Source organism: Meriones unguiculatus, chromosome 20, assembly GCF_030254825.1.
Source record: "Meriones unguiculatus strain TT.TT164.6M chromosome 20, Bangor_MerUng_6.1, whole genome shotgun sequence".
NCBI lineage: Eukaryota > Metazoa > Chordata > Mammalia > Rodentia > Muridae > Meriones > Meriones unguiculatus.
The window spans coordinates 26,964,709-26,989,559 of record NC_083367.1 but is presented as its reverse complement, the minus strand read 5'-3'; the positions used below and the strand labels follow the sequence as shown (position 1 = coordinate 26,989,559).

General features: G+C 41.4%; 1 protein-coding gene across 4 annotated transcripts in view; it reads right to left on the bottom strand.

Annotated features, from left to right (window-relative positions):
• The window catches only part of Arhgap18 (Rho GTPase activating protein 18), a 209,479-nt gene that overhangs the window by 94,701 nt on the left and 89,927 nt on the right, over positions 1–24,851 (bottom strand). Inside the window, exon 1 of one of the 4 annotated variants that reach the window (XM_060373721.1) lies at positions 3,879–3,947. The exons of the other annotated variants lie outside the window; for them this stretch is intronic. The gene's annotated coding sequence lies outside the window, so the exon portion shown is untranslated. Of the gene's footprint in view, positions 1–3,878; positions 3,948–24,851 lie in introns of those variants that run through there. 4 annotated transcript variants of the gene reach the window in all.

Here is a 24,851-nt window from a genome sequence, read left to right as displayed (position 1 = left end):
AGTCACTCATTCTAGCAAGGACACTTGTTAAAGACATCACTATGGCCGAAAGATGGCTCAGTGGATAAAAAGCACTTGCTCTGCCGAAACAAGGGCATGAGCTGGTGTTTCTAGAAACCATGGAAGAAATCGGCAGGCACGGACACTCATCCCTATCACCAAAACAAGCACTGGGGGAAGTGGATAGTGGGTCCTGGGAGCCTGTTAGTGAGCCCGCAAAGCCTAGCCAAAAGGCGAGCTTCATGTTCTGTGAGAGATCTTGCTCAAGATACTGAGGCAGAGTGATAAGGTTAGGGCAGAAGATTTTAAAAATTCCTCAGCTGATGTGGAAACCAGCTGGGTGACTTGGTCAAGGGCTGTCAATAGAAACCATCTCACCGCAAGCCATGCTACAGAGATGAATGGAAAAATTAGTGCTGTAATGAGATAGCATACTTTCCCTTTCCAAAATCCCTAATACAGAATCCTGGACCATAACATGCAGCATTGTATATTTGCCTGTTTTTTTTTTTTTTTTTTTTTTTTTTTTTTTTTCTGAAACTTCCATTTTCTTATTTCTATGTCTTTATACTTTGGGTTTCCCTGACATTTTAGGCCTCCTAACCTTTTCTCTAAAGTGTTCTTTCCCTGCCATGTGGTTGCTTATCTGCCAAGCTAGCATGGCTTTTTCCCTTCCCCCTTCAATTTTCCTCCCCTGGGGAAGCCACTGAGATTTACAGCTTGCCTGTTTTTTTTTTTTGTTTTTTTGTTTTTTTTTCTTTTAACCTCTGATGAAAATTGTCCTTAATCTTGGCAAACTATAAGCTGCCCCCAACTGCTGTGGCACACAGGTGCCAACACACACACACACACACACACACACACACACACACACGAAGGAAGAAGACTACTAGCAGGTTTGGAGACATTCTAGAATAGAGTACTGTAAGCCTTGCAAAATTTCTAGTGCCCACCATGCATCTGACGCCATGACACCATGCTTTAATAATATGTTTAAATCTAAGCACACACTATGGTTCTTGTGACAAGCTCCATACTTTACTTAATAAACCCCAACTCAGCTTCACAGTGGCTTATCCTGAAGTTCTTTACTGTGTTAGCAGACAAGATACTCGCTTCACCGAGAAAAAGTGAGGAAGAACTCTCTGGGCTGCTCAGTCAGCATTCTGAAGCAGTATTGCCCATCGCCAGGTACATTATGATGGAGAAAACCCTGACATCAGTCTGGGTTTGAGACTTGCTCGGGACCATTGCCATCCACGTCATTTTTCATGGCTGTATTGAAGTGCAGTAAACAACACCAAAGAGCCACTGTTTTAGCGAATGTTTGAAAGTAAAGAGGAACCACATCCACTTTGATTGGCCATTTCTTCTATCCCTTTCCTCTCCTTCCTTCCTGAAGCACAAGAGAACTTTATTTTTATTTTATGTTCATTGGTTTTCTATCTGCTTATATGTGTTTGTGAGGGTGACAGATCCCCTGGAACTGAAGTTACAGAAAGTTGTAAGCTGCCATGTCGGTGCTGGGATTTGAACTCTGGTCCTTTGAAAGAACAACCAATGCTCTTTACCACTGAGCCATCTCTCAAGCCCCAAAGGAAACTTTTTCTAAAGTTCTACTGTTCACTTAAAAGTCAGTTCCTCGAGAAGATTCCAAAGATTGGCAACTTGCAGGCAGTACTAAAACTGATGCTATATCCAGAGCACAGGGTTTGTAGTTTGAATGAGAAATGACACTTGCGTTGGAACACTTGGTCCCCCAGCTGGGGGCAGACCTTGAGGTGGGGGCCCTAAATAGGACACTAGGGGTGGACACTGGTGCTTTGTAGCTTGGCCCCATTTCCTATTCTCTCTCCCTCAGCTACCCAACTGCAAATGTTTGCTGACCAGCTACTTCATACTCTTTGCCACCAAGCTTTCCCTACCATGATGGACTGTAGGCTCTGAAACTGTGAGCCAAAATAAACCCCTTCTCCAGGAAATTGCTTCTTGCCAGCTGTTTGATCACAACAACAAGAAAAGTAACTAATAAAAGTGATTTTTTTTTCCCAAGCTACTGTCTTGTTCTCATTAGAACCATTTGCCTGCCTGCCTAATCCTTCTCACCCTCTGTTCTGTAAAATGTCTATGAATGACCTCTCCTCCCTCTAACCTAAGAACAGTGCATATGAGGCTGGCTTTTGTCATTTTGTGTTTTAATATCTCTTGTGTTGTTTTGTTGTTTTTTTTTTTTAAGTATTTCTTGTTCTGTTTTTGTGTTGAGGTACATTCTTGCCATGTAACTGAGTGGTCCCCAACTCAAGCTTCCTGCCTCAGGCTTCTCAGTTCTGAGATTACAGACATGTACCACCAATGCTAGGTGCCTTGGAGCTTTTAAATCTCATTAGGCTGTTGGTACTCACTTTCCTATAGTGCCCTGTGTACCTAAGTAGATCTTTAGGCCTTTTCTTCAGTTAATCCATCCATTGTGGATCCTGTCAGCTGAATTAATGAACCTACAAGAGAGCGAAGCTCCCTTCATCTCTCCAGTTCAGCTGCACCAGGCACAAGATCGCCAGACTCTCAGACTACACCCCACATTCAATCTTGGTCTGCAAATTAACATCCTCGGGTACCTCCCAAATCCAAACAACCAACAACATTTGCTCCAGGCATTAGCAAAGGGAGCACAGGAGCTCAGGAAAGAGGATAATTTTAGCATCATTAGCATATACATGAGAGTTAAAACTATAGGACTGGGGAAAAAAAAAAGCTTCGATACAGAAAACAAATTTATACAGGATAAAAGAATTTGTGTGGTGTGGAAGAGGCTGCATGTGTGGAATGGAAATAAAACATCATCATCAAGTTAAACACCAGCTCACTTGCTAAGTACACTAAATAAATACAAACAGGAGGGAAAGCAAGGAAAGATGGTGAATCCATCTTAACACTATAAAGACTGTCTATGAACCAAGCAGGGTGGCAAAGGCCTATGAAGCCTGTTTGTCAGAAGGCTAAGGCAGAAGAATTGCATGTTTGAGTTCAGCTTGCACTAGAGAATAAATTTTAAGGATAACCTAGGCCATTTTTAAGTTAAAAAGTGGGAGCAAGATGGTAGAGACACACCATTTAATTCCAGTGCTCAGGAAGCAGAGGCAGGCAAATCTCCGATTTCAAAGCCAGCCTGGTCTATAGTATGAGCTCTAAGATGGCAGGGCTACACAGAGAAACACAGAAGCAGGGTGAAGGAAGTTTGGGAAGCTGGGATTGTAGGTCAGGGCTAGAGCTTAGCATGGAGGAGGCCATGGGTTCAATCTCCCATACTAGAACAAAAAACAAAAAAACAAAATACCCTTACTTATGATAAAGTTAAACTTATTTAATATTTAAGGGTGCTAGACAACAAAAACAAATTCAAGGTGATGAATATAAAATTAAATAATAATGGTTCTTCGGTGAGATTATATACTTATGCAGGACATTGCTTAGTCTTCAACTTTGCTGGTTCCCCCCCCCCAACCTATCTCCCAATTTTGTTAATATCTATATTATATCATCTTTAAATAAAACAGTTTTAAAAGGCCATTGCCAAAGCAAGTAGACAATCAGAGTCAGAAGTCTGGATTTTAGGCTGGCTTCCCAGGTGCTGTCTGGCCTCAGGCAGGCCTTCGCCACCCTACATGCCAGGGTCCCCTCAGCTAGAAAATGAGGACCTTGGGGACACAACATTCTCTTCTAAGAAGGTTCTCCGCTGTGACTACCCGAGCTCCCAGCTGACAAGGTGGTATTCAATTCTACTTGAAACGTTCCTTCGAGAATAACAGGGAGAATGTGTGCAGCAACTGTCACACCCTCTACTCTCAGCCCATCCCAAACTCCTCAGCCCACCGGCTCACCACGGTGAAGAGTGTTCCTGCAGTCCCCCTCAGAAAGCAGTAGCTGTCTGGAGCAGGTTTCAAGCCCACTAAGCTGTTGTCTATGTCCTGTGTTTCCCAGGTGATACTGCCGTAGTTGCCTGGTGTTGCTAACACACACACACACACACACACACACACACACACACACACACACAGGGCAATGCACGAATGCCCTGGAAACCCTGCCCCTCCCAAGTTCCCTGCAAGCTGTTGCTCCCTGAGGCATAAGAGCTTCTGAATGCTTCTTGCTGGAGGCCAAATCACCATGCATAAATTTACTTTTCCACCGAAAACCTTAAAATATATTTTTTAATGGTTTTACTGCAGGTCACAGAGGCAAAGACAGGAACAGCAAGCTGTGCCCTTTTGTGTGGGGACTGACGCACATGAATAGAGATGTTGCAGAAGATGAAAATGAGCAGACAAGGACAGGCTGCTCTTTCAGCAGTGACGGGGGCCCAGTGCGAGAGGCCCATCCGGGCACTGTGCCTACTTATGAGCCCTTTGGAACAAAAACCCAGTGTGCTCCCACACTCTTCTTCTGAAGTGGATGCAATTTGTCCATTCAGCCTCTTGCCTTAAATAACGTCCAGCATGGATCTGAAGAGATGTTTGTGCTCTTCCTGGGCAGGCGTCCTTCCCATTAGCCCATGAAAGCTAGCAGAGTGTCTTCCCATGTAGTAACACTTCCTCAGACAGCAAAGTTGCTATCAGATAGCCTCTTTTAGGTGACATCAAACATCCGTATGCTTGCCTACTTTCCAAGACTGTATGAGGCTTCTTGGCATACATGGTTAAACCATTCATTAGCATAAGATTATAAGTTTCATGAGGCTCTGTGACTTAGGGAATTGCAATTGTACGATTAAGGAGCCAGGAATGACTCCTGTCACCAATACTACTTCAGATGTTGAGTTTGAATCCAACATGTGCTATATAGTCAGACCCTACCTCAAAAGACAAGTAAATAAATAACATACAGAGGCACAGTAGGCTAAACCGAATACATAGGCAACAATTTAAGTCTGTCAGCTTTTAATTTCAACACGTCTCTGCTATTAATAAGAAATTTAATGGCCGAAAATGTTCTGGGAAAGAGGGAACCTTCCGTCATTCTGCATCTGAAATGTAAATGTTAATTAATTCCATTTTTATTATTTCCACCACCCAGTAGCTCTGTTATCAGGAAAGGAGCACTGGATCTGGTTTGCCAAGAACAATGGCTACAACGATGCTAAGATGTGGGTCCCATTTTGACCTGTGTTTTAAAGATGAGAAAGTGAAATTTGGAGAAATAAATGCCCTGGACTAGGACAGGCAGACCACAAGACACACACTGTTCACCTCTGTAGAACAAAGCTCTGACACCAGTCTTCAGAAACAGCAACTCAAGTTATGATGGAGATTAGAGCCAAAATGACCTTAGAGATCACTACCCTACCCGTATGCACAACTTTATAACTAGCTTGAGAGAAAGCACAGCAAACACGCTTTCATTACCAGTGCATCCAAGATATGTAAATACAATTTGGCTACTCATTTCTGACAAGCTTTTTTTTTTTTTTTTTTTTTTTTTAAGAGATGAAGGTAGCAAACCAAGTTAAAATCTTTCATCAAATCCTCTGCAGCCTTCTTTTCTTGCCTTTGCCTCAGAGTCCAATCCTGGGTCATATTCCATCGTGTAGCTGGCAGAGCAGAAAACTTGGGTAATGCTCCCAGGAACACGCAGGCATCTTGTATCCAGGCAAAACCTCTCTGATGTTCTTCTGACTCCCAGGGAGAAAATGGCACGACCAAGTACCCTCCATTAGAAGAGACGGCATCAGAGCAGAGAAAACACATTGCTCTTCACCCTTATCACCAGGGTCATAAAGATAGGCAATAAATACTCCTTTATTGATCATTATTTTCCCTTTGTGAACTTTGACAACCCAGCCCACTGATGCTTGGGCTAGTCCAAAGAACAATTAACCAGAGATACTGCCTTACTCTGCAACCAAGTCCCATCTATTTAGTCCTCTCTGCATTTGAAAAAGAAAGGAGCCTGGAAGGCACAGGAAAACCACAGACCTAGGATCCTGCAAGGGAGATATGGCAGGGTGAGGGTTTTATTTGTCTAAAGTAAACATCAGGTCTTTTTTTTATTGGCATATCATCTTTTTCTCTTGTAACACGATTCTTGGAGCAATAGCAGGTATGAGTGGGCCAGTGTCTCTTTACCCAAGAAATATACATCCGAGCTTGCCCCAGTCCCTACCGGTCCCATTTATTCTGTGCTCCCACCAAGCCCTCTGGGTAGTTGAAGGGCAGCCTATGTTCCAGTAGATTCATACTGTGACACTAAAGTACAGCTCTTCTCTTCCATCCCCATCCCCAATGAGCCAAGTTCTTGCTGTGACAAGAGCAAACCAAATGCAGCACAGAGGATGGTTCAAGACTCAATTCTGACCCTTCCTCCATCAAAAATGATGGAACAACTTTGATTTAAGTTATCTATACTCAATGGATCATGATGAGATTCTCATTTGTAAAAGAAACATGTTGGACTGGTTACTTTGGATTTTTTTCCCCTTATTCCCCAAATCCACAGATACAGATCTTACAACAAGTATGGAAAACAGACTTTTCTCAGAGGGACATTTGTGAAGGGGAAAATGGTAGAGGCAGAACGTAATGACACAAACTATTAAAAAAGAATCTAAACCCTGATTATAACATTTTTTGTGAGGTCACAGGCAAATTATATAAAAACCCTATTCCTGAGTTTCCTCACATTCCTCCATCTATTCAAAGTGATTATCCATCCATTTGCCAAGGAACAACTCTATCCAAAATGCTTGGCAAAACCAAGAATCAAAGCATCCGGTCTGGGGGAATGGAATGGCGAGGAGACAGAAAGCAAAGGGATTTGCCAGGTGGAGCGAAGTGCCCTAAAAAATAAAAGATGTGGGTAAAAGAATGGGGTGGAATTGGGACAGAGCAGAAGGCCTCCCGAGCAGGCAAGATGATGCACAAACAAATTTGAACGGAGGAAGGAGGGGCGAGGTTAGCTATGCAGACACGTTCAGCAAAGGCCCAGCATCATGAAATGATTGTATGACACGCAGAACTCCCGACAGGGCGGTCAGCATGCTTTTGGAAAGGAAGTTCATAATTTTCTACTTCTGTACATCGTTGTTCCCTCATCTGGCTTTGGAACCCAGTCTATCTTCTTTGCTTCCCAGCCAACACCAAAGGCACCGAAACAATGTTAACCAAGGGTCAGAAAGCCTGTCCTTGAATGTCACCTTCTACACAATGAAAAGCTACACTTGTCAGAGCCAAACCTTACATCAGCTCATAAATTCAGAGGAACCCTTGCATAACACCACACAGCAACATACATGCCGGATGCCAACATTCTGACCCACTCTCCTTAGCAGGAAAGGCGGCACCTGTGAGACTTAGATCAGTCTTGGTGACAGAAAAGCCTGGGCCACTTCCTAGCTATCTGTTATCTATGTGGCCTTGACCAAGTGGTGCACTCTCTCTGTGAACTGGAACCAACCATCTGCACCCCTCTTTCAGAGATGAGCTGGAGTTCAGATGAGATCGCGTAGACAAAAGCCGTTCTGCTACTGGGCACAGAAAACAGTGCACATACAACACTCCCTGGCTATTTCTGTCAGGTTGTGAGGAAATTACAGAAACTTAATTCTGTCCAAACAGAAGTCTCGCTTATTCACTGGCTCGCGGATTGCGAACTCCAAGTCAAGCTCAAGGATGGTCCAGGTGCACAGGGGAGAAAAGGATGGAGAGATGGCTCTGCGCATGCCTCAGATAGCTGCCGCACTCGCCATCCTGACTATATACACCCCCACACCAGCTCATTGGAGAATACAGAAACGGAAAGCAAATAATGCAGTTCTAAACAACACTACCACACTCAATTTCATGAGTGTGGACCTCATCCTCAAAATGAGATCCTAAGTCTTGCTGACAGGGAACACAATTTCTTGCCCCTGTACCTCTCAGAAGCTCATCTCCTGCTCTTCACCAGTGTTTAATCTTCCTCTTTTTAAGTCCAGAATGAAGGTATACTGGACATCAAATAGTCATTGAACAAAAATTCCTTTATTAACGAGAAATAAATCCAAACTTTTGCATAGAATTGGGAAACTAAACAGTATCTAAACTTCCCAATATAAAGGCATATACAAGTTACTTTAAATTTTATTTTTTTGTAATTTATTTTGTGTGAGAGGACACGGATGCCATTCCATGTATGGAAGTCAGAGGACAACTTGCTGTGTCCAGTCATTCTTTTCAACCTCATGGGTTTTAGGAAGAGAACTCTGGTTGTCAGCATTAGCAGCAAGTACCTATCCTCCAAGCCAGCTCACCAGCCATAAATCTATTTGTTCCTCATTTTCTCCATTAAAAAAATAAAAAGGTACCCTCTTCCCACTTGAAAATTTGGTAACTCTGCCCTTTCTTAAAATAAAAAGGAACACCCAATTCTGTAGACAGGCAAAGTCACTCAATGTTTTCAAAAACTGGTGATGAATTGCAGCAGCGGTGTGTCTTTGCATTTTTCACAAGCTGACAGAATTGTATTATAGTCAGTGTTTGTCCCATAAGTCAGGCGTTTCCTGGGATGTGGCTTTGCTGTATGCCTGATTGGCCTGGTCTTCATCACGCAGCACAGTCCAGCCTCCAGCCTTACCTTCCCAAGTGCTAAGATTACAGATGCGCACGGCCTCCCATGACTTAATCTTTAACAAACGCTTTCTGTACAAAATGCTTAGCTTTTTAACAATACATTAAGATAATATTTAGGTAGGTATTAACCAGATTAAAGAAATGAAAAAAAATAATACTTTTGATTTGCAGATACCCAACAGGGAAATACTTTATGAAAGGGCTCCCTTCCTCCTGAATAACGAGATCCTTCAGGAAACGTTCATCAAAAGGCCAGTTGTCTTGTGAGGTACTGGTTATTCTCAGATCAAGATCTGCCAAGCAATGGGAATAGGTACATGAAGGGCAAAAGAAACTGACAAGAACCTCAGGGGCTCCCAGCAGGCTCCTGGCAGAGTAAGAGTCTAGTAGTGTCTGCTGGGCTTTTAGCCAAGACCTGGAAGGGTACTGGGCATTCAAACACATGCCTGCACAAAAGAACTGAAGAGGAAAGAAGAAGGCCGTGATGAAGCAGTGGGGCAATGGGAAAGCCAGAGGAGGCAGCCCCAGTGGTACCTGCTTCATCACTTACCAGAAAGAGTAAAACTGGCTGCAATCTCAGCATTTGGGAGGCTAAAGGAAAAGCAACACAGTGAGTTTGAGACTGGGCTAGGTAGTTGTGGGAGGCCAGTTTGTATTACCTAGAGGCCCTGTCCCCAGGTAGATGATAGATAGATAAATGAAATAGTTGGTATAAGGTTCTTGTGGAATGTGTACAATTTACACTTGTTCATTCAAATGCTGATTTCTCTACTCCACTATCTGGTTTCAATCTGGACATTACAGTGTGACATTTATTCTAAGCGTTACCTGTCTCAAGTTTGTGTAAACATGCCACCATTTGTTCACTGTAATTGTCAATTCAACAACCAGCCATTACTGAGCAATGGAGAGAATAGGGTGGGACATCCTAGTCTGGAAGGGAGGAGAAGGAAGTGAGTGGGAGGAGTCAGGGATTGGCAGGAGAGGACTTCGTACTACAAGGAGAGATGAACTGGACCTAAGATTTGACTAAAAGCAAGTATAATGTGGGAAATCTGAATGGGAGGCAACTGTCCAGGCTTGGAGGTTTAGGATGGAGTAACTCTTGCCCAACATTGTACTCTACATTAATTAAATAAATCCTAGTCTCTGCATGGTGATTTATATATACAGCTGGTTTAGGAATAACAACAGTTTAAGTTAAATCAATATTAAATATTAACAATCAACAGCATGATACATACCTACATACATACATACATGGTAAAATCAGAGTGAAGAAAGGCTGACAACAGTCCTCAATTATGTTCTCCCTCTATTACCACAAACATTCTTGATAATACAAGTCAGTGTACAAATTAGGGATACCATTTAAGGTCCCCTGGCTACTGCCTGTACTTCTGGAAATTATCGGGCATCAGGCTAATTGGTTTGTATTTATAGTCATTGCCCCCATTCCAAAGACAAAGAGACGTATTTCCCAAGCCAAGCCTTGTTGCAAAAGCCACTTCCTCCTTTCGCTTTCATCCACTTTGGAGTGATCTTTGTACTGAGTAAGGTTGCTACTACATAAACAACAACATGAGGTATAAATGCTGTCTGCTCAACTGTTGGGGGTTGCTCTGGTGTGCTGTGTATTCAGATGCTGATTTCTATGTTCCAAGATCTAGTTGCAGCCCAGGCGTGGGCATGGTCATGAACATTGATCAAAGTTATGTAAACAAAAAATAAAAATAAATTTTAAAAATGTAAATAGAAAATATAATAAAGGCTCATGAGTTGAAAATTAAAGAAAAACAAAAACAACCTGATTGCTTCAAGGCCAGAGAAAAGAAACGAGCCACATGCAGTGGTGAAAGCAGGTACCTTCTTATTCTCCTCTGAGGGTTTGTTGCTTGAACCTTTATACTTGACACTGAACAAGTGCCTTACAAAGCAAACAGAAAAAAAAAAATAACTAAAATTTGCATCAAGATGTTCACGAATCTAGTTTTAAAGGTGATGGTTTTGTGAGCAATTGTACTTCTTAATGTCTCAGTTTTCTACAGTGGACAATTATTATCAAAGTTAGCCTAAAAGTAGTCAATAATTTTGGGTACCTGCCACACCCTGCAAATGAAACTATATTTTTTTGTTTTTGTTTTGTTTCCTCTTTCTTTATATCAACTTATTTCTTTGGTAATTTTTTTCAATTTTCTCCTCAGATTTTTGCTCTCAACTTTTCCCAGACTGAACTAAAGGACAATTTGAATGGAAATTTACCTCAAAACTGAGTCAAAACCATCTCCTAAGAATTTTGCTTGGGGTCATAGTGAGCTTTAATCTGGACATCAGGTTTAAAGTTTTTTTTTTTTTTTTCTGGGTTTGATATCAACCTAGCTTCATCATGGCTTTATGGATGTCTCATTATTTTGACATTTCTATTTTCTTCAGGCAGGTGCTAAGAACATGACAGTTGTTCTAGTATAGAAAGGTTTTAAAATATCATGTGAGCTTACAGATGGAAAGCAAATCCTCTGACTTAAAGTTGAAGTGGCACCTTAAGAACATTAGAAATAATTTACAAAAATGGCCAAATAACAGGTTGAACACATCTAAATCAAATATCCAAAATCTGAAACACATGTCCCCCCAAACCTTCACTCTGGGAGCATTCTATATTAGTGACGATCAACTTACAAGATCTCCGCAACTCTTCCCAAATCCATAAAACCTTTTCACATCGACCCTCAAAGGTGGAATACATTTTGAGCCTGTTTTCCTTTATTTGAAGGCAGCAAGATTTTATAGTTAAGAGCTAAAGTATGGCTTCTCTGCGTTCTGGATAAAATCGACTGCACAAGAGATGTATTTATGGGTGGCTCAGTTATCTGAAAAATCTTTTATACTGCCTGCCTCACCTTTAAAAAAAATCAACCAAATTTAGCTAAAGAAATGTGTAAAGTCATAAAATGAGCATGTCCCCTTTCAGAGAGCTCATCCCACTGAGCTCCCTGCCAGGTCTCCTCTCTTCTTTCAGTAGGTTGTCAAACTAGACAAAGCTTCTAAACTCTTTCTTGTGGCGGCCCCTTTATACCTGAGATATTTTATGCTACGCTATATATAGGTACCTACATAGGTATGAAAATCAACAGGTAATAATAAATTAAGTTTATTTTGAAACAATCCTTGGCATTTATTAAAGTAATAGAATTTACACACCAGTGAGATAAAGTGCTTGTTCACTGTTAGAGAAAGAATTAAATTAAATGTTGGCTGAAGGTTTGATTCTGAGGAATGCCGGGCATGAGAGTTTGATTTTATAGTCATTATTAAGATAGTCACTTCACACACATAGTAGAAAACACAAGTATGCTTAGGACTATTTCCGAAAGTTGTTGAAAATTATATCCTAATCCCAGGTTAAAACTCATTTAATAATTTTGTGAATCTCAAATTAATTAACAACAAGCATTCATTTTCATTTTTAAAATTTTTTTGAAATTAAAACTTAATTACAATCGTCTCTTCTCTTTCTAACCTCCAAACCCTCTCAGATTCCCCTGACCACCCCACAATTTGAAGACTCTTTCTTCACTAATTGTTATTGCATGTGCATATGTGTGTGTTTTGTGTATGTATACATATATGTATCTTTCTAAGTATAATCTGTTAAGTATGTATAATGTTACATATATGAATGATTTTAGGTCCTTTGGGGCACCCATTGGTGAGCTTTTTCCCTGGAAACACTGCCCTCTCCCAGACTCCACTTTCCTCCATTGCTTATTGTCCTTTGTGTAGGGTTGAGGACTTGTGGGCTTTTCCTGATCTGTTTGGCATGTTCATTGCTGTCATGTCTACTGTTTCATTTTGTTTTGTTTTGCTTTGTTTTGTGAGACAGAGTCTCACTGTGTAGGTATGGCTGTCCTGGAACTCACTATGTAAACCAGACTGACCTTGAACTTGCAGAGATCCACCTGTCTCTGCCTTCCAAGTGCTGGGATTAAAGGTGTATGGCACATTGCCTGGCTATTGGTTTTTAAAGTAAACATTTAATAGAACACAGGCAAAAGTTATATTAATTTTGATAGTTACATGCTGAAAAATGACAGCAGGAAAACATAAAAGTATTTTCCCCCTCTAATCAAAGTGGATGTTTCTGTAAGTGCTGAAAACTTTGTGCATGCAGTATGGACTCTGTGCTCCATAATGAACTGTCTCAGATCCAGGCTGGAGTGGTCAGGCAGTGTTGGTTGGTGTTGCACAGCCTGACGACATACACAGAGCAAGCGTGTGTGGTGCCTGCCTAGAACCGAGGCTGCAGTGAAGCCACACCAGCAAGCACTGTCGGGACCTGCTGGCAGTGGGTACAGGTTTGATTCTGAATATTCAGCCATAGTGTAGTCAAAAACTCCTCTAGTGTTGCCAAATCGTTTCCCAACCCTACCACCCGTTAATAAGCTAGGAACAAGAAAACTCCTCTCTCTTATCACCATAGCAACCTATCCATCACAGTCACCCCTTCTCCAACAGACGGGTCTTAAACTCTCTAGGTCCTAGTAGCCGGTAATTGCTGGTTCCCACACATTTCCCAGGTTGATATGGTCAGGTTTTTAAAACCCTCGAGATGTAAAGCCAACCTTTTAGCATCATAATGTTGATAGAGCTGTGCTGTTTCGAGTTGCCTGGCACTGAGTGGAAGCTTGGAACTGCTGAGGAACAGACCCTCACTCAGCCTTACCATACTCACTTACCCATAGCAAAACACTCAGCCCTCTTCACTTTTACCATTTGAAAGGAAAACTCAAAACAATTTGTCTACGTGTACTTGTGTGAGTACTGAAGACAATACCTTTCTCATATTACATAGAAGTAAAGGGAAATAATACAAAATAAATATATATTCTGCAAATGCTTGGATGTCAAAAGACATAACAGACTGGCAAACTTTTCATATCTGATGATAATCTTAGATTTGAAAAAAAAAATCAGAAAATGTATGGCTTCCCTGAGCATATCTGTTAACTGGGTTCTCTGCAAGTCTCATTAACAGACAAACAGCATTTTTAAACTCGGATCACAATGATGTCTAACTCGGGGGCTGGTGAGATGGCTCAGACTTGATCACATGAACCATATACGCAGAGGAAGGAAAGAACCAAGTTCCAAAAGTTGTCTGCTGACCTGCACACGCACGCGGTGCGCATGACTGCACGTGGTTCGCATGTGTGCACTCACGCTCGTGAAGAGATCCAAGTCAATCTCTCCCTTCTCAAACAATGACTGACCTTCCTTCTCTCTTTCTCCTCATCCAGTTTCCAAAGAGCCCGGTCTCTCAGTTCCTCCTCACATCAATTAATGCGCGAGGTATGCAACCTGAACCTTGGCTAGTGCCCTGCTGTTAGCTTTCCCTTAGTCCTTGCTTGATCTGTGCTGCTTCCTAAAGTGAGCTACAAAACGTAGCACCCTAGTTCCTTTCAAGGGCTGTTCAAATCCTGCTGGGCCAATGCCCGGTTCAGTCTCCAATAATAAACAATTGTGCTTTTCATAATAATGAAACAACGGGACAGTAACTAGTGAGATGCGCCCTTTAGACCTGCATTGTTTGTGCTCTCTCCAAGTGGAATGTGCTATTTCTAAGATATCAATCAAGCTTTACACTTCGTTTGAAATCTGCCTCCTCTTAACATCCTTCAGGGTTCTGGCCCAAATTGATCCCCGATTTCTCAAATTATTAATAACGGTAGACTTGCAGAGATAAGAGGGACCTTCAGACCACTCCGGTCACATCATTTTATTTTACAGAACAAGGGTGGTCCTCGGACTCTGAGAGGCAAGAAGGCAGCATCAGTGACGTGACTGGCTGACTACATAGAGGCTGCAGGTTGGATCTCTTCTCTCCCTGGCCGATTCCTTTCAAACACACAGGTGAGTCATTCTTCATAATGTTTATAAACCTTGGAAAATATCAGAACACTCTTCTTTAAAAACTATGCTTTTCCATAAATTGTAGAAAGCTCATATTACTATGCTTCAAAATTAACATTCATGAGTACATTAAAATGGAAATGGTTTTCCTTTGTTACATTATTTTCATACTACATGGAAATTTTATGCAAATATGTCATTCCTATTTTCCTTGTTAAATCTAATGTGTTTTTTTTTCCCCTCCCAACTCAAAACCATCTCCAGGTTACCTCTGGTCAAAATAGTTATATCCTCTCAAAAGAAGTCTTTACTATTTTACAACTTCTTAGATGAAGTCTTGAATGCATGAACTCAAGCAACACTCATTCTTGCTGTAGCCTGCCAAGTACTGGGACTTCGGGCACATGACACCAAACTCAGCTCATAAAAGAAAAGAAAAAAAAGGAGGGGAGAGTAGAAGAGAAGAAAAGAAGAGAGAGAAGAAGAGAGAGAGAAAAAAAGAGAAGGGGGGAGAAAGAAGGAGGGGAGAGAGAGAGAGAGAGAGGAAAATCTCTTTTTTTCTTTTTAAGGTTGTCATTTCTGTGCACTTCCTTGCAGACGTGAGGAGGAAGCATCACATTCCCTAGGCTAGACTTAACAGGTGGTTGTGAACCATCTGACTTGGGTACTGGGAGCTGTGTGTGGGTCATCTGGAAAAGCAGTCCTTGCTCTTAACTGCTAAGACATATCCCCAGCCCCTCTTTAAAAAATCTTAAATGAGGTACGAAATTAATATCCTAAGTGAAGGTGTTTAATAATATTCGTGGGGCTTTTAAAAAAGATTTATGTGTTGGGCTGGAGAGATGGCTCAGCTGGTAAGAGCACTGTCTGCTCTTCCAGAAGTCCTGAGTTCAATTCCCAGCAACCCACATGGTGGCTCACAATCATCTATACTGGCATACATGCAGATAGAGCACTCACACATAAAATAAAAATCTTAAAAAATAGATTTATGTGTGCATATGTATAGTGTGTGTGTGCACATGTATCAGTGCATGTACATATACACACACACACATGTATACACATTGAGGCCAAATGAGGGCACAAGGTTCCTCAGAGCTGGAAATACAGTGGATGTGTGATGCTTGTCTTGTCCCTAGGCTGTTGGGATCTGAACTACAGTGTTCTTAACCACTGAGCAATCTCTCCAGCTCCACATCTTATAGTATTTTGTTTCCAAATCAGGTTGCAATGCTTTTCTCTTTATTACATGGGGAAAATGGAATAAAGAAAATCTCACCATTTATCCTGAAATCACTTCTCACATACCTTCTAAAGCGTATATTTTATATACTTTCATTATTGTTAATTTGTAAACAATGAATCTATAGTCTTTAAGCTCATAATCTCCATATCCTTTCAACACTCAGCTCTTAACTATGATCAAACTGCATTATTTTCATGTTTTTGTATGCTTAGTTTCAACTTTTGCTTCTTTTTAAATTGGTAAGCTTCAGCTAACCATTTTTAGTGAGAAAAGGTCATAATCCAAAATCCTAGAATGCCACTGTGGGTCACCTTCTGCACATAATGGACAGCACCAGCCTTGACCATGTGATACTGCAAGTTATTCTAAATCCTATTTAAAACATCCCAGAATTCAGGAGGCAAAGGCAGGTAGATCTCTGTGAGTTCGAGGCCAGCCTGGTCTACAAAGTGAGTCCAGGACAGCCAAGGCTGTAGAAACACGTAGAAACCCTGTCTTGAAACAACCCCCCACCAAGAAAAAAAAAGTAAGATAAATAAAATTCATCCAAATGTAGAAAGGGGGGGTATATAGGATTTAAAACTCTATTCTATTTAAGAAAATGAGAAAATGCTTCAAAAAATGGTTAATGTTTCATTTTCATAATTAATAGAAACACGAAATTAACCACTCTCTCCCATTCTCCTCCCCCTCTCCCCCTCTCCTCAGTCCCTTCTTTCCCCCTCCTTCTCTTCTGTCCTCACACCCACACCCTTCACTCTGCAGCGATGATAGTTGCCACTGTTTTGAGCTTTTTCCCAGTTGTGCTGGCGTTTAATCTCTCTATCATTAAGGAAGCATATTTCATAGCAGGGGTTTATAACCTGTCTAAAATTTTCAATATTTTATCCACATGAAAACTATTTGCTGAAATTCTCATTATTACAATCTATTAGAATTGAAGCAAACTACTATATGATGCTAGCCAGACAGGAGATTCACACAAAGATTTATAACACGAGTCTACAAGGTAAAGAAAGAGGCCCTGGGCTGTTTGCCTGGCTCTATCATTAACTGCTTAATTTTGGAAATGTCACTTAACTTCCCTGGCCTACTTCCTTCTTTACAAATCAAGCATAAGAGAATGTGACCATGGTTATCTGCTTAAGCATCAGTAATCTGTGGTTCTAGGAAATTACAATAAATGCACTGAACTATTTTTCCATAAAATGACTGAGGTTCCTTGACAAACAAATTTCTTAAATTAATTACAAATCCCTGATGCTTGTAACTTCAACTCATTATATGTGTTAAGTGTAGCTGATTCTATCTGTAATTCACAAGTTTCATTTTCATTACTCATGGAATTTTGTTTTGCATTTATTCATTTTGTGTGTAGGGCTATAGGGCAGGAACTAGTGCTACGGTGTGTGTGTGGAAGTTAGAGGACAACTTGAAAAAGTTAGTTTTCTCCTCCTACCCATGTGGGTTCCAGGGACCAAACTCGGGTCATCAGGCTTGGTAACAAGCCACTGTCATTGCTCCTTGTAAAAATAAACATTGACACGGTCGGCTATTGCTGCTGCTCTCCTTTATTCTCTGGAACTTGACGGTAAAAGCCTATTGCTGAAGGTACCACTTTAGTGGAGTCACGGAGAATGGAGAAATCAAGCTGTTACCAACCCGGAGGCTGCAGCATTGTTTCGCTTTCATCGTGCTGGAAGGTTCTACATACTACTATGGGAGAAAAGTAAACAGTGTTGCCCAGATGTGAATCCTTTGAGCTACAGTAGCTGGCATTGAACAATAATGCCCAGAGGTACAGTTGTGGCATGGATGTTAATACAAGTAACCAACCACTCTTTGGTTGAAATTAAAGCCCACGCCACAGGACAAAACTCATTCCTCGGGTGTTAACTGAGCCAAAACTGCCTAGATGGCTAGGGCATAGGCCCTATAGTGGCAGTTCTCAACCTGTGGATAGAGACCCATTTGAAGGTCAAAAGACCCTTTCTCAGTGGTAACATACCAGCTCTACTGTATGTAAGACATTTATATTATAATTCATACCAGTAGCAAAGTTACAGTTGTAAAGTAGCAATAAAAATAGCTTTATGGTTGGGGTCACCACAACCCAAGGAACTGTATTAAAGGGTCACAGCATTAGGAAGCTTGAGAACCACTGCGTTAGGGGGGAATCTAGTACTATTATTCTGATGAATGGACATTGTAACAAGCTGCCCCCTCTAAATCATAAAATAACATTTAAATTGATGTAAACAAAGAACCGAAGGCTTGATTTTCTTCATCTATTCCTTGGAACCTACCTGTACTGCCTACTGTACTGCCCATCAAATAATTCCAAATCACCTTCCACCCAAGTTTAGCAAACAGCACTCTCGCACCATCACTCTTCTAACTGAAGGAACAACTGAGCCATATGTAAAAACTGACCAATAAGTAGCCAGGGACCATTATATGGCGAGGTTAGAAGAGAGGAGTATGTTAAGACAATGTCCCTCCCATAGCCTTGGCCAGCCTAACCTCACTGTGCCAGACCAAGCTGGTCTCAAATTTGCAGTACTGTCCCTTCTTCTCCATGGCAGGCATCACTGCCCAGGTACTCTATTGAACATGTCTACTGTTAGACTCTGACTCATTGCTCCTATGTTCCAGAAACGGTTGCCAAAAAGAAAGCAGACTGAGAGCTCTGCTTACACATGTGCTCAGGGCTCCTATGGTCAGAGTCATCGCCGTCCATTAGCAGTGAATGTGAGAATGCTACTGTCTTCATGTCATAAAGATTAGTGACCCCATAAACTGTAGAGGGGCAATAGGGCCGACCCCACTCAGACCCACATCATGAGGTGATCCACGAATAGCCATTCAGGGGCTTAGCCATTGGATGCTCATAAACATTTTCAATAAGGCACCGAACCGTCCAAATTCAAATATGGACCCCAAGATGGCCACGTGTCCTGTGTCCCATGACACTGTGGCTGGTTTCTAAGCCATTAGACCTTCAGCATGTCCCCAACGTGTGCTCAGAAAGCATTCCCTTTCTGTCCTTAACCTGGAAGCTGAATGCAAATACCCTACTCTGTAAATTATTGAGACCACACTCTTTAAAACTCTGGGAGTGCAAACAGCATTTTTAAAGGGAAGAGAAATAGCATAGCAATTAATATTCAGTAACACTGAATTTTTGCATCACTAAACCTAGATTAAAATAAACCACAAAGTCAGATTTAAATTAAGGGCTTGTCAGAGTCCTGTATGGAAGATCAAGTTTAAAGACTAAGTTGCCTTCCCTGACTCATTTAATCTCCATGAAGATCACACGTGTTTATGGTGATGGGCACCTTGTTAACTAATGTGGTGAGTGCTTGGTTTTTGCTAAGCAGACCACCTTAACAATTCCATTTCTAAAACACTCTGCTTAGATCTAAAAGACTCCATCTCTTGGTCAGATTTGAGTGTGCTGCTGGAAAATCACAAGGCTCTTCAAAAATGGAATGTTGATGCTCACAGAATATTCAACCATAGATACATTAATAATGAGTCAATTCTTTCTCAGAATTTTGTCATCAATAAGAGTGCTTTGAAAGGCTCTCCACCTTTCCGTGGACACACCCCTCCAGTCCTGTGGTTTGGCACTATTCTCAAACCCACCTCTTTATATATCATCATTAATCCATTGATTTGCATCCCATCAGCAGCTGGCATTTGAATTTCTATATGGAACACAATACTGGTAGTGAATCTATAAGTTTAATGTATGAAGTGGAAAGAATGTGCAAGGCAGCAACAACTAAAAAGTGACATATACCTGGCACAGCAGCTCCCTCATGTAATTCCAGCACTTGAGAGGCAGAGGCAGGAGGACTACAAGGAGTTGCACTATCGAGTTATAGGATAGCCTGGGCTACAGATACGTATCTCAAAAATTATTCAAATCAGTTCAGAAATATAAGATGGATGAGTATCATAAACAAAAGAGTTACGCCTTCCATTCCTGCCAAGGTATAGCACCAGTTGATGTTGCAAGATGAAGGATGCCTATGTGACAGGGCTACCAGCCCTCTCAAGGAGGAACAAACTTCTACCTGGTTTCTTTCAAACCAAGCCCCACTGAGCCCTGGGGACCCAAATACCAAGGGCTTCCTCAAGCCTTCGAGCAGTGTTTACACAAAACATGAAATAAAATTCACCTTACATCGCCGCATATTTATTTGAACCCAAATGCATTATTGATCATAGAGCTGCGTTCTCCATTGATCTCCTTTTTTAAATCCACAAGTGATAACTACTACTGGCGCAAGAAAAGCTGTATGGCTGCTCGTTACGTCTCCTGCAGTTGGTCAGCGGAAGATTACTTAACAGATGTCTGACAAAATGCCGACACCACTGAAGAAATTCACACAATCACAGTTACCCATCACTCTGTGCCAGTCTCCTGATTACATACTGAGGATCCAAAATATTGTGGTTTCTAACAAAAATAAGCTGTGAAGGCCATCCAGGAGGCCGGCCAGCTTGTGGACCTGGGTCAGTTAGTACAGTGCTTGCTTGCCATGCAAGAAGCCCAGGGTCTGATCCTCAGCATCACATCTGCTAGCCCAGGGATCAAGAGACAGAGGCAGAAAAATCAAGAGTTCAAGGTCATTTTCTGTTATGTATCAAATCTGAGTTCCAGCCCTGCTAGTATACATGAGACCCTGTCACAAAAAAAGGGGGGGGGGGGTTGGGCACCCTGATGTAGACTGACTAGTAGAACAAAATCATGGCTCTCAATTTGTCTGCATTCCCTACCATACCACTCTGGGCGTCACCAAAACACAGGCGCAAAAAAGCTGACACCCAGGGACTGAGGTTTTATTTGTCTTGAATGTGGCTTGAGCTTTAGAGTTTTTAATTTTCCTTGACTGAAAACTTTGAAGTTGGATGTAAAATTAGGTATTCATTAAGCCCCTGTGAAAACATCTTCAAGTGTTTCAGCTTTGCACGAGAAAGTTAAGGAAATGTACTTCTCCACTAACTGTCCTAGACAAGATAATGGCCCTCACCCAAAGATCAGCATCTTCTTGTCGGGTGGTAAGAACTGCTAAGAACTCACCAGATGGCTCAGCTTTCCTCCACTAAAACAATTTTGATTTCAATATTTTCTAGTATGTTTTGGAAAGCCTGTGGTTCGGAGCCTAACTGACAGCGTGAATAGCACAATCACATAGAACACTGCAGGTGTCGGATGCATTTGAGTTTTATCTGTACTGACCCTAAAAATACTACTAAAGTACATTTTTCTACTAAATCTTTAATACACATTTGATTTGTCCTAGTTTGCCTCTATTTTGTAAGGGATGCAACAAAAACTGTTTCAATTAATATTTATTACCCAATCAGTCTATTCTGGTGCCATCTGTCATCTGGACAGTTATTATTCAAAAGAGAAACTGTAGTTGTTATTCATTATTTATATCTTACCAACTTGATTCCCTCCTGGCAAGAATATGGAGGAAAAAATGTGAGGGAAAAATAGCTGGAATGGCAGATTGGAGCCCCAATTAGGAAAGTACTCATACTTTGAAATGTGCTCATTCAGAAAATATTTACTGAGAACCTACTATGTGCCAGAAACTGTGGATATAATTATAAGAGGCTAAACAGAATCTCAAATTTACCGTCAAATTGGGACTTCTGGCAATCACTCATGACCCAGTTAGAGAGCTGTCTTCGGAAAGTTAATCTGATAGTCAGAATGACACCGAACTAGGCTCCCCTTTCCTTCAGAATACATAACACAAGTAATTAAAAGAGGAGTCTTCCATCAAAGGTTGGTGCCACAGCCATCCTGACCAAATTCCTCTCCGCTTCAATTTCACTTTTCTTCCTGCCCTAGCTGCACAGGGTACTGAAATAAGTGATCGCAAACATGGCAGCTGAAGGCAATGGAAACTGGCATCTCAGTTTGGAGATATGAAATCCAAAACAAGATCCCTGGGATGAGATTAAAATGTGAGCAGAGCCTGGCTCCCTCCATTCTCCCAAGAGCTTCTTTGTCTCTCATGGTATCTGGTGGCGCTGGCATTTCTTTATGTCCACCTGTCCTCCATCTTGCTACCAGCCTCAGTCTCCTCCTCCATGGGAGTCAAGAGTCCCTGTGCTTCACACAAGGACCTGGGTAATACCACTTAGAGTACTAATGGATAACCCATAATGATCCCACCTCAAAAGAGCCTTAATTACATCTACAAAGACACCACTTTTCCAAACAACTTATTAGTTGGAAATGAAACTTTTAAAATGCCATTATCTAATTTGCCACCAAACCTGCAAAGGCATAAAAAGGATAATAGGTGGAAAATCCAAGTTGACTAAACAGGGCATTTACAGTTCTGCTCAAAATATATTTGAAGAGTTCATCTACCTCTGAAAGATCCCAAATATTTACTCCTCTGTTTGTTCATAAGATATGTAGAGAATTTAATTAAATGAGACCGGAAAGCACTACACAATTAAAACTGATATTACATTCTTGTTTCATCTTCTTTCTCCTCAGCTACAACCTCAAATTTCATTGGGAAACAGTGCCTGTGGCCCTTACTCATCTGTTCCTTACTCTAGTCTACTGCCTCGACTGACAAGCACTGAGAGAAGAAACCCAACCACCACAGCACGAAGCCCAAGCAAGTGCAAGTTCTTAGGAGTCCTAGGACAAAAGAGGAGAAGTGGAGCACACAAAGCCTGGCAGAGTGGAACCCTGGAGCTAGGTCCCTTCCAGTCTCCAGAACGGGAAGGAGAGCACGGCATTCATTCAGGGACTCTATTCAGTCACTTCCCACTGATCACAAAAATAAATCTTGAGTATAAAGTCCAAGACCATAATCATACATATAAGTAAGAGTAGGATGAATAAACTTTGAAATTCCAGACAAATCCTAAAATATACAGGCCATGGAACATGTCGATTAGCCTATAATCCTAGCACCTTGGGAGACGGAGACAGAAAGTCATCCTCAGCTACACAGCACATCTGAGACCTGGACAATATAAGACCTTACATGATTAAACACAAACACACACACACAGAGAAAGAGATGAGGGTCAATGTGCTATTTACACTTGAGAAATTATAGTAGAGGCTTAGCCATGCTTTCCTGGCCATAGAGTATCAACAGCACCAATGTCAGCCTGACTCGCCTCCTGCTCCAGCAGCCTGGATAGGGAAATGCTACCATCTTAGAATCTGTAAAGCAGTGTGACTCTTTGCTGAAATTCTTACACAGGAGAGTTGCTACTTCACCTTCAAATGTTAAGCTACATTGCATTACATGCAGGCCATTAGAAAGAGTCTTATTCAGAAGTATTTAATAGTGTAAATACTTAGTCTCCAAAACGGGAATATAGGGTGGGCAACTCCACAGTTGCTCATGTACAGGAGTATCTATTTTCTTCCCATTCTAGATCTGCTGACTCACTTACCACTTCAATCCTTAGCTTCTCGAGTGAGAACACAATTGTCACCGCATACAGCAAGATTGCAGTACAAAAGCATTTCAATTTTGACAGGGCCAATTATGTCCTTTTACTTTTAAAGGCAAAGTAAATGGGAAAAATAATTTATTTCACTTTCATGCTGGCTTAAAACACAATAAGAAAAAAAAAAAAGGGTAATGCAGGGGAAAATTCCAAATAAATACTCAGATCCACTGGACATTTGTTTAAGTCTGCCTGACATAGGGTAAGCAGGTAACCATGAGGCAGTCCAAAGCCATCAAACATCGAAATCTACCTAATTCTCAAAGATGATGAGCAAGCCTAGGGCTTGGAAAGACCACTGTCTTCCTCCTTCTCTAGAGCCTTTCCTCAGGACATAGAAGCATGCTGGCAGCTACATGAAAGGTCCATTTTCTCCTCTCAGCTGTATCTTACCATACAACATCCTTCTATTCTGCTAGAGAGCTCCACCTTTTCCAGAGTTCATTTCAACTTAGCAGGATTAAATTTTACTAGCATGCAAAAAGACCACACTGTTGGGGATGGAGGAGCAGTTTGGAAGGTGACGCCGTCGCCATGTAAGGGTGAGCAGGACCAGAGTTAGGATCCTTAGCATCCACATAGATAAATGACAGGTGAGGTGGAGAGCCTACCTTTAATCCAGGTGCTTAGAGGATGGGATGAGGGATCCAGAGAGAGCGAGCTTGCCAGCTACAAAACCTGGATCAGTGGGTTTTGGGCTCAAGGGAGCAATTCTGTTTTGATAGATATAATGTGGAGAGCAACAGAAGACATTAAGTACCAGCCTCTGTCCTCTACACGTGTGCATACATACCCACATACACACATATACCCATGCATGTTAACACGAATATAAGCACCACATGCACATAAAAATAAAACAAAGACAGACCACCCTGTGATTACAGAACCACAGAAATTTTTGTTTGTTTGTTTTAACAGGCCATATGAATTTTGCCATCTACCCTCAGTGTCAGGAACCTATGTCTCAATCACTTGGCACTCTTGACAACACTAGCTATCTGCAAGGAGGGTCCATTTCCAGCCTTGTTTTCATTCCTTTTGGAACTGCTTGTTGCTTAGGTCTGAGATTCTTTTTTTTTTTTTTTTTTTTTTTTCCCAAATACCCCTGGATTCTGCTAAGCCTAGATGCTGGCCTGAGGTCACATGGGAGGGAGGTAAGAACGGTTGTGGTCATGTCAGGATCCTACCTTGGCAAAAATGGAATGGTATAGGATATTTTAAATTCCAAATTTAAACTCTTTTTGTGACCCTGTTAGATGCCTTCATATTCATAGCCATCAACATTAATTACTCTTTCTTTGGGTGGGCTGAATCTTGAGGGTGGGAAGAGAGGAGGAAAGTCTTTTGTTGAAAATACTATGGAAAATCAGAAAAATGAAATTTTTTTATGTACTAGATCACCAACAGTTTCTCCAGTCAACCAATCAATCTTACAGTCAACACAAACTCTAAAATTACAAGGAAAATTATTCCAGAGCATCACCACACACATGTGCATACCCTGATCATCTGTACACATGACAGCTGGTATAAACTTGATGCTGAGAAAAGTAATAGGGGAAACAACCTGC